The sequence below is a fragment of the Xyrauchen texanus genome, chromosome 10 (genome assembly GCF_025860055.1).
Source record: "Xyrauchen texanus isolate HMW12.3.18 chromosome 10, RBS_HiC_50CHRs, whole genome shotgun sequence".
NCBI lineage: Eukaryota > Metazoa > Chordata > Actinopteri > Cypriniformes > Catostomidae > Xyrauchen > Xyrauchen texanus.
In genome coordinates, this window is record NC_068285.1 from 10,675,134 (window position 1) to 10,687,110 (window position 11,977).

Genomic DNA, 11,977 nt, shown 5'->3' on the forward strand with positions numbered 1-11,977 from the left:
TTGTGAGGAGAGCAAAGGCTTTTGTCTGTTGTTCTTTTTTCTTTGCTAGTAGCTAAAAAAAGTCATGGCATATCTGAGTATAAAGTCGTCAGGTTGCCAGCACCAGGTTTAGTCATCAAGTCTGAGATATTTAGATATTAACTTCATCCTGTAATAAGAACGAAATGAACCATCTATAAATCTTTAGCTTATTACAATATCATAATATTGTTGTATGATCTGAAATGAAATAATTTCTATAAAGTGTCCATGCCAGCCTTGCCACTGGGTAAAGATTGATTGAATATTTGGCAAGCACAACAGTGTAGCTCACATTAACAGAAACCCCACAGGAAAGCTCCCTCCAGGCCCTTGAAATCTGTGCCAAAATGGTCCGTAACCACTCAAACATACACAAACAAATAGACAAACACGCAAACAAATCAGTACATCACAGAGGATAAGGCCTAGTTCAAGATTCACAAAACAAAACAAAACAAAACAAAAATGCCACTGCAAACAGAAACAATAGTGTTTTATTTCCTCCTTATATTACTGTCTTGGCATTGTTTCCCTGCAACAGTTCACATCTCACGGACGAAGGTTTCTTGATCTCTTTTTAGAGGCGGAGGCGGGTTTGCCACGCTTGCGTGCTGTTGCATTATGGGATTTGGTTGCACGTTGCACTGGGACTGGCGGCGGTTTCACAGCTGCAGTTTCCTCTGAGTCAGGGGCTTCATCTTCTGGAGAAAAAGAGAGAGTTCAGGTAAAATGAATGACTTTCAGTTCAAACGTTCACTCAAAAATGAAAATTCTGTCATTATTTACTCACCTTCCATGTCGTTTCAAACGTGCATCACTTTCTTTTTGTCCATGGAACACACAAGAAGATGTTGGGAAGAATATTAGCCACAGTCGCCATTCGCTTTCATTGTGTGGAAAGAACGATGCAATGAAAGTGAATGGTGACTGGGACCAACACTCTGTCGAACAACTCCTTTTGAGTTCCACGGAAGAATGAAACTCACGCAGGTTTGGGACCTCATGAGGGTGAGTAAATGATGACAATACTCTTTGAGTTATCAAGTGTTTTTGTTTATGTGTTTGTTTGTGTTTTCATGATCTTGAATTTACCATTGTGGTCTTCCATGCTGGATTTAACTGCATCTAAATGGAAAAACACATATTAATTCTACTCAGGGTGTTTTTAAGAGCTAATGGATGCAACGAATAACATGTCCAGATCATATTTCAGCCCAAAATCAAGCAGGAAAAAAAGGGAAATTATTTGTGCATAAAGACAAATAAGCCAATTTGCATTCTTAGTCTTTTTTGCATTTCAATAAATACATCTCATTCTCATTACAGTAATGAAAAATCATCCTGTTCATTTACAATGAAGTTTTAAATGAAAAACTGCATAACTTAAATTTGTGTTAAAACTACTAATATGCTAATACTACACATAATAATCTCATGCTGAGATGTATAAATACTTTTCAATATAAATGGCATATTTTTTGTTTTTGCTTTACAGTAATGAATATGAGAATTTGGAGGGCAAATGTACTTAATAGTTATGAACATAATGTCACAGTACAAAAATCGTGAATCATCCTAAAACAGGTTTGATTTACTTTATGCAGAATATTATTATTTTTTTATATGTTAAAAACAAATTTTTTATTATTATTATTGTTAGTAGTAGTAATCAGATTAATATAATAATCTGAGCTATAGATAATAGTAATAATAATAATAATAATTAAAAAATACACCCTTTTGTTTATGGGCCACAGTAAAAATAAGACACTGAATTTGTTGTTTGTGATCAAATAAAAATAATACACACCAGCTTTGGGCACGTCGTTTACTTGAGGTGCTGAAAACAAAAGAAACATAATTTCAAATGGGTCCATTTAGTCTTTTATTTGTGGGATTATTTAATTCAAATAATGAATTATCTTTATTCACATTAATCTGATACTTACCACTATTTCCTGCCTCAGCGCTGCTGCTCGCATCTACATTATATCATTAAACATTTTGATGATTGAAAAATGTCCATGTTTTATTTATTCAAAGAAAAAATAAAATATATTTATAAAAATAAATATATATTATTTGTAAAATCGAACATCACATTGTTCTTTTTCATACCTGCAGTTGCTCCATTGTAATACAGAAGCTCATCTGTTGCCAAGAAAGAAAAATCACAAATGAAATCACTTTCTCATTTGTTTCTTCTAGACAGTAATGGAGAGTGAATAGAGATTTTCTGCGTATACATTTACATGTACATTTATGCATTTGGCAGACGCTTGTATCCAAAGCGACTTACAGTGCACTTATTACAGGGACAATCCCCCCCGGAGCAACCTGGAGTGCCTTGCTCAAGGACACAATGGTGGTGGCTGAGGGGATCGAACCAGCAACCTTCTGTTTACCAGTTATGTGCTTTAGCTTATGCGCTTTAGCCCACTACGCCACCATCACTCCACATATAGAGTTTCAGATATGAACATTTCTCATTCAATTCTTCCAAAACCTAATTTTCTGCGCTGCAACATCCACATGAATGCTTTAGCTCACATTGTCTCATTTATTTCTACTTTTATTTATCCTAAGGAATTTTAAAATAAACCTCTGAGACAAAGACGATACTTCAATGAAATCAAATGTCCTGAGCGGTGTAAGATCAACCTCTGAGAAATAATACTTTCCTCTGGGTATGTCAAGAAAAGGAGAGCTGTGTCTTTAAATGTGCATGTTTGTTTTGTGACCACTAGGTGGAAGACTTGTAAAGACCAACTGGGGAAATCAGCACAGAGGTCTTTTTAACCTAAATCTAGAGTTTGGATTGGCACTTCCATCTTCTTATAAACTGTTATGAACATTTTTGTCTGTTTAGGGGTTTTGAGTTGCTGTATGTTTCTTTGGAGGTTAATAAAGCTCTTGAAGTTGTATTACAGGCAATCAGATCGGTGTATTGGTTTCTGGGTTCTTTAAAGAACCAATACATGAAGAACTAAAGAATGAAAAGTTCCATGCAGAACTGATAAAATTCCTCCTATAACATCAGACTGTAAAACTCCTTTGGGTTCTGCTTGAAACCTTCATTTCCATAAGAATGAAGCTGAATTGTTTGTGTGATGTCACATAGCTGGTGGTTCAAGGCTTTTGAAAGAACGTTCTAGTATTAATGTTTTCAGTTTATCCTGAGGGTAACTGTCAAACATGTCTTAACCCATAACACATTGTTTTGTTCTACACAAACAATCCTTGTCTCTTATTAATGATAACATCAGCCTGTGTTGAACACAATTCAAAGGTTTACAAATGTCAAATATTTCCATGTTCAAAGTTCAGATACCAAACAGCCTCACACCAGTTTTTCTGGCATGTAAGGGAGCGTTAACTCACCGTTGGTTAGGTCGGGCGAGACCAAGTTCAGACTTTCTGTGAATACAAACAAAAACCACTGGAGTGAGCGCCAATCCAGATGACATACTACAGGCTGTGTCTCAGAAACACTCACCTGTCGGGGCCTCGTCCGAGGTTGAATCGTGATCTGTGAATCAAAGGAGGAGTTTGTAGTTAAATGCGTGTTTAATAAAATACCTACGAAGGATATTCACAGATGTTTTAATGTTGGTAGTATAGATTATGTGTACCTGTTGCAAACATGGCTTGGGCCCCCTCATCCACTAAAACAAGACACAAAAGGAAAACATTCTTTAAAATCAATGCATTTTTTGTTTTTTAATTATAGGAAATATATATTTCATATTGGACACACTTTTTCAATATGGAGTCACAATAAATTCTGAAACTTCAATAACAAATATAGATGATTAAATGCTCCGTAATGTATTTGTGTTGTTTATAAAGACCATAAATGCATTACTATAGTAATAATAATTACTAATATAGTAATATAATATGTGATGTATTATTTATGTTACAGTATGCACTATACAATTGTATAGAATATACAATATATATATACTATATTCTACTATTCTGTTCTATGCTATACTGTTGGATATATATATTGTACTGTACTGAACATACATTAGTATATTTACTCTACATATAATTAACCAGATTGTTCATGATTGATATTCTACATTTAAATAAAAATAAAATAAATAAACAATTAAAAGCTAAATACAATACCTGTGAATACTAATAGTCTAGCAGAGTGAAAATCTGTAGCTTTTTGTTAACTCACTTGTATTGGGGTAAAATAATAATAATAATAATAATAATAATAATAATAATAAAAATGCATAAAAAATGCTTTTCCATGCAAAGTCACCTGCTTCAAGGTCGGCATCAACCAGTATCAGAGCCATTGAGCAGAGGATGAGAATGTTCCTATGTCAAAATAAACACATTATTAATAACAATATCAACAAACACGGGTAAACGCTGGCATGGAGCTGTTTTGCATAGTCCCAATTCACAGTTCAAGTATTCTTAGAAATCTCTGAAATCTTCATGTAACTGAAGTCGAAGAGATTTTGAGAGTCCAAAATAATCTGAACATGATTCCCTATACAGTAATGATAGTTGACAGCTTTGACAGCTTTGGAAACTAAACAAAGAATGGCAGAATGACAAACAAAGAATGTCTATAGCTCTAAATACACGTGACCTGCTCCAACATGTTGAGTCACTTTGACCCAGAAACACAATTTGAGTTTTATACACTAACTTGAAAAGCATTTAAATGATCATATTTCTGCAACAGTTAACAATATTAACATTTATGACTAAGCTGAGACTTTTCTTTGTACTGTAAACTAAAAATGTGGACTCAAAATGAAACAGCAGGCCACATATGCTTTTAAAACACTTTTCATTATTTTAAATGGATTTTTAAAATCACAGTGTTTGATTTTCAGCTCTAGAAAAGGAAGGCAAACTGCACATGACAGCAACTGAATTAAACACTGTTTAAATATTTAAAAGTAAACAATGTGTCAGATGAAATGAGATTTCCATCTCTATAAAGATATGAACAGATTTCCTATCTTCATTTAGGGGCATACATATGCCTTACGTGATCAAATTCAGTACAGTTTTATCTATGATGTCATAATCGAACCTGAGCTCAGACTTATACTTGCGATGATGTAACACAACTATAAACACACGATTATTACAATGTGCTCCTGTGATCAAAAGGAAACAAAAGCTGTGAAAACATTTGATTGTTATTGCTGAATGTGTTGCTTTTCGACGCTAGAGTCCTATTTAGACAGACGTTGTTGCAATGTTGTCAGTGTCTTACCTGGTGAGCATGGCTGGAGGTCAGATACAGGGTCCTGTGTACAGTACACAATTGAGTATTGTACTTGAACTGGTCCTGTGGCGACACTAGCCGTCAAGGCTTTTATACCTCTTGAAAGTCCATTAAGAATGTGGGAGGGGAGGTTCTCTTATTGTGAAAGAAAAGACGAAGGAAAAACTGCGTCATCTTGAATTACATTAATTGCATGGCTTAATGTAAGGATTCATATGTCTCCCTCCATTGTACATTCCCACTAAAAGATTCTTTATCGCTTCTATTAAGGGGAAATCTTTACCTCACAATAAACCTTTTGTTGCCTGCTCTAAATTTAACACTTTAATGTCCCCCACGTAATGAAAATGACCCTAAATATTTTCTCTCCCTCTCTCTGAAACGGTTTTGTTTCTGTGAAAAGTCCAGCGTTTACAGTGCAATGGCGTATGTAGAAAGTGACATCGGTGCCAAGTGCAAAGTCATTGTTGCTTCCTGTGAGCTGATCGTTGATATGATGACGGCAGGCTTTGAACTGTCGACCCGAACATGCCAATCTGACGGGTGTGCCACAAGTACCCCTAATAGGCCCGCTGTGGCTTTACTCAATAAGGGGGATTCCCTGGGTCATCAAGGGCAGTATTTGGAGAGAAATGCAAACCTAATTGCTCTGTAAAGCAATAGCAACCTGGCATGACATAAATAGAATTTGTCCTTGTTAAAAGGTTGGTGTTGGGGAAATGGCGCTTGTTTTTTTGGCCTCTTGTTGTCAAGAAGCCAGAGATACGGTTGCCCACCACTGATGGAGGTATTAGAGCTCAATGCTGCAGGAGAAACTCAGACAAACTCTACTGATCCGTGTTCAGGAAATTCCACTTTTTTCCTACGGATCCTTGAGATTAATTTGGAGTATCGAAAACAGTCTCAGGTAACAACCTGTCGTTTTTGGGTATGGTGGGTAACAGAAACGTTTTCAATAGGTTGGGAATCTACCCCAAAAGGTTGGGAATTTGCCCTAAGGTCAGGTTTAGACTTGGAAAGAGTGAAAGAGGATTTGAGACATATGATGTAAGAAAAGACTTCTGGAATTCATGCAGATGAACAGATCCTCTATATTTTTCACTGATATGCAGGAGGGGCCCAAAAGTGGGAGACCACATTGCAATTCTTTTTTATGTAGATTGGAAAGAATCAGAAAATTTTAGGATTTCCATAAATGGAAAAAGTCATTATATAAAATAATATATATATATATATATATATATATATATATATATATATATATATATATATATATATATATTTTTTTTTTAAAGCAATATTCAGGGTTCAGTACAAGTTAAGCTGAATTTACAGCCTTTTGTGGCATAATATTGATTACCACAAACATTTGTTTGACTCTTCCCTCAAAAAAACAACATCTGGGTTACAGTGAGGCACCAACAATGAAAGTGAATGGGGCCAATCTTCAGACCCCATTCAGAGTTCAAAACAGCTATACAGTATAAAGCTAGTCATTTTATAAAACACATACATTAATTATTCAGTTAAAGCTTATGTATTATTTGAGTTATAACGTTGTTTCAATCATAATTTTTATGGTCACTTTAGTGTTTTAGTTTGTTTCGATTTTGTCGTCATGGCAACAACTCACTGTAACCCACATTTTTGCTTCTTTTTTTGTTCAAATATACAAAGATTTGTCACATTTATGTATAAATTCCCAAAAATTCTGTTCATTTTCATGTCAGTCCAAACCCACATGATTGTTTTTCCTCTGTGGATCACAAAAAGAGATGTTAGGCAGAATGTTATAGACTCACAGCCTCAGTCACCATTTACTTTCACTGCACTACTTTCATTCAATTAAAGTGAATGGTGACTGAGACCGAACATTCTGACTAATTCTAAATCTTTTGTGTTCCATGGAAGAAACAACATGAGCGTGAGGAAATCACAACAGAATTTCCATTTTTAGGTTGAACTGACCCTTTAAATCCTTTGCTCAAAAAGTCAGATTTCCTTGCTTCCATTGGAGCAAACAAGATGCCCTTTGGAACATTCTCAGACCATGCTGGAATAGCATGGATCATCAGGTCTAACACAAACTTGTGGTGCCCATGTCAACAGTTCAGTTCTGTAGGGCCTACTTTTTTTTATCTATTTCATTTCAGGATGTCAACAAACATTTCTAGACCCAAAACATGGAATAGGTTGCTCTGCCACAAGCGTAGATCTCAATAAAGCACGTTAGGAAAAGGCAGAAATTCCATATGCGATGTTCGGACATGGCTGAATTCACAAATTCATACAACTAAGACTAAATCCCTTGTGCATCCCAAGAAGAGACTCATCCGTCGGTGGACATTCGATCTGTTGGCTATTTTTCCTTTTTATCAGACGGAACTAATGCCAATGGAAATGAATGGGCCGTCTCTAGACAAGACAGGAAGTCTACCCATCGGGGTTTTACCTTTCCCACTTTTCTAAGGGCGCCTGTGGTAAAATGGAACGGGCCGTTCTGGAGCAGAACAGGGGTTAGAGTTTTGATAATGGGAGAAAGTGGTCCTGTGTAATAGAGTTACATTTGACATGTCCTCCACTCTGGTATTTAGAACAGGGCTCGCCTTCTATCAAAGGAATCCTCTGTCTGCACTCTAAAAGGATTTTTCTCTTTAAAAGAGTAAATGGATAATTAACCGTTGAGGATTCCTCACTAGGCCACATTATGGCCGCTTTGCTGTCTTTTCAAGAAACACACTCGTGAGGGAAGTCTTTGAAAACCGGAAAGGTCAGATTTACGTGTGTATGTGAAAAAGGCCCAAGGGCACACGGGACCCCTGGATTTTTTTCTTTTTTAACATGGAGGCTGAAAGGAAATTGCTGGAATCACGAAGCACAGAATGTACTCTCATGCCATACGAAAACAGAAAATAAACGCACCGCTGCTCTTTACATTAGTGAGTACAACCTCGCTTGGGCTACAAGACTATCAGGACTAGTTTGAACTTAGAAACCTCTGATTGTTGTGGGACAGTTCAAGATTTAGGAAGCAAAGGTGATAATAAACCGAACGTTTAAAGGGCACCTATTATGGCATTTAAAATGTTCCTAATATTGTTTTGGGAGTCCCCAACAACAGTTTTACATGCATGCAATGACAAAAAACACTTTTGTTGTCTTATAATATGCATTTATGTTTACCTGATTTGCTCACTGACTCCCAAATGATTCGTTCAACGACTCATTTTCCCAAACCCCTCCTTTGCGTGACGCTAATCTGCGGTGATTGGTCAGATGACCCAGTCAGTTGTGATTGGTATACTCTGTGCAGAGATTGTCGGAAACGGAACACCCATCACCGCTTTGTAGTAAAAAAATCAAAATCAGAGAAGGAATTTGAGTTGATTTATGTTAGCGATCATAGCCCAAAGTTCGGTGGTAAACACCCAATCAGTTATTGATTGCATTAGCCCAACACATAAACATATTGATAAAGCACTGCATTACTACAAGTTATTGCTCTATTCTTTATGACAACTCCAATAACATCGACAAACATTTCACATATTTCAAAAAAATTGACATTGGAGACCTAGAAACTGCGCCGAGCGTAACTTACACAACACACACAAATACTTATTAACATGCTAAAAAACACATAAAAGCAACAATTATTAATAATACTTACAGGTTGTGATTCGGAGGAGGAAGCTGATCCAAATAAACTTGGTACTGAACCTTCCTTCAGTATCAACCGGCTCGCGAACCACACTTGAAAGCGTTCATGTTCCGTAAAGCAATCGTCATTAAAATGAGGCGAACACAGCACAAGGTTCGGGCTATACTTGTGTGGTATAGTTGTAAATATAAACTCTAGCCACTGATTCTTCACATGCTCGTCCCTGGGCAGTGAAAAAAAGGTAGCGTTTGATATGCACTTCAGAACACAGCGTCTTGTTGTCGACATGATGTTTTCAAGTTTTCCCTGGTGTCTGCGCGCAATGAGTGGGCGGCCAATTTGATAATTTTTCGATCTTGACGTCATAACGAAAAGGAAAATGACTCGTTGGAAAAACGATTCATTAAATTGACTCAGAGTCGACTCCTACTTTTGAGAGACAATAACTTTTTTTACGGTGAACATTCATATATAAAACTTTGAAGGATGTTTTTGTTCACTTAAATCTATGTTACACACTACATGAAAGGTAATTTTCAAAATTCCATAATAGGTGCCCTTTAAATAAAACTTATATCCCAGCGAAATGAGCAGACTATAAGTTAAAGGAATATTCCGGGTTCAGGACAAGTTCATACAGTATCAGTGAGGTATGTACAGTGGAAGTGAAAGGAGCCGGTCCATAAACACTAAAATACTCACCGTTTCAAAAGGATAACCACAAGATGCAAACATTAGACACGGTAACATGATTTCAGTGTGATATAATCACTTATAAACCTTAACCGTATTGTCATATTCAATACTGGGAGCTTCGTAGAGGCATCGTTGCCATGATAACAAAGTTGCAATTTTGGATATAACTTTACAAAGATATGGCTGGTAAGCGTTTTTATATCAATACAATCATGCTAACATGAATAATGTTTACATGGTGTAGCGGTACTTTGGAAACGGAGTATTTTAATGTTCATGGACTGGCCCCATAAACTTCCATTGTCAGTCAATTTTTGCTTTTGCTCTCTTTTTTTTTAATAGCCAAAAATGCTGTCGATTGAACTCAACTTCTGTTGAACTCAAAATATTCCTGTAATACTGAAACATGGTTTGTGTATGTGGTTGTTAACAAGAAATGACCTTTTGTAGTGACATTTCTACTCTGCCAACCCGGCAAATGAACTGTCATAATTTCAAGGCACTTTCCATCGCCTTCTATCATCATGAAAAAATTACACTCTCAACCAGCACATACCAGACAGGATTTATTCAGGAGCTGATGGAATTGAATAGCTTTTTAATATAGACAGAGTATCACATGAGGCTGGTGTGATCCCCCGCGCAGTGGGCAGAATAATCTATGGACAATTACTCAGGATTCTATCCAGTTTACTTTCACAGGTATTAAAATGCAAAGCTGTCCTGGTATTATATTTAAGAAGATGCATTAAATCAAATCACATAATTGTTTTGTTCAGACAACAATAGCTTGGGTTTCTGAAAAGAAGTCTGCGCGTTCGGTTTTGTTGGTTATATTTCTATGATAGACTCAGACACTGAATCAGATTTAAGGTGGTACATTAAGTGGAATTTTCTTACAAAATAAAGCAAAACTGACACCAGATATGCATTATGCTGTATTGTAAATGTTTCTATCCCATCAAATTTAGAGAGTCAGTGTGTATTCATCTAGATGAAGTTGAGTCCAATTTCAGAGTAAAACAAGATATTTCCATCAGTTGCCCACTGAGTTCAAGCCCACATTAAGTTGGATTACAAATGGTCAAATATGTGCAAATGAGTTGCCTGTCATCGGGTGCTGTAAATTAGCCCATAACATCAGATTTCTTGACAGTTATCCATTAAGTTGTCAGACAGGCATTCATAGCCTGCTTACAGTATATTTCCCCTGTGTGTCCCACTTCAGGTTTGTAATTCTGTCATCTTAATTAAAGTTGGAAATGATACCAAAAACACTTTAAATGGAGAACAGATTATTCACTGGGCATCCCACACTTTCAGCACTGAGTCACATGATGCTCAGCAGAACTTCTGATTGGTTGGTACAGCATGCTATGATGATATTTACCCGAAATGAAAACACTCTTGTCTGTCTGTCTAACTATCTGTCTGTCTGCCTGCCCGCCCGCCCGCCCGTCCGTCTGTCTATCTACCTATCTATCTCTGTGTTTCTATCTATCTATCTATCTGTCTGTCTGTCTGTCTGTCTGTCTGTCTGTCTGTCTGCCTGCCTATCCATCCATCCATCCATCCATCCAGTATTTAGTTCTGTAAAAAACTATAAATTGTACCTCCTCACACTAACACTACAAGTTCCCATCTTCTTGGTGGACATCCTGTCGCTCTTATTGGTCTGGCCAGAGATTTAGGCATCACAAACATTCCATGTCATAGATACATGATCTTTTCTTGAATAACCAGTCGCCTACATATCTCTCTGATTTGCTGCACCCACACAATCCTTTATCATCTCTTAGATCAGGGGATCTCAGACTGCTCTCTGTTCCGAGCAGGCCCTAAGCTGTAGAACAGCCTGCCACTTCCTGTTAGAACTGCGCCATCTCTATCGGTTTTTAAATCAATGCTTAAAACATATCCATTTTCATTCGCCATTCATTTACCTTGAACCCTTACTCGGATGTGTTTATATCATTTTTATCTTTCTGCCTGTGACTGACTTTTAATGTCTCTTTTTTATCTGCTGTTATCTATACTTGCTTTTGTGCAGCACTTTTGGTCAACTCTGGTTGTTTTTAAATGTGTTTAATATATAAATGTGACTTGACTTGATTTATTCAACAGCTCAGTCTTGTGGAAGATCGAATGGCAAAAAATTGCTTACAGCACCTTGTGTGCCAATTTAAAAAATGTATTCAAAGGTCCTTAGAGGACAAAAATGTCTGCGTCAAAAACTGCCATAATAACATTATATATTAATATAATTTTTCACTTTCAATTAGTTAATTTTCAGGATTTTATCCATTTAAATGCCAGTTTGTTTACATACT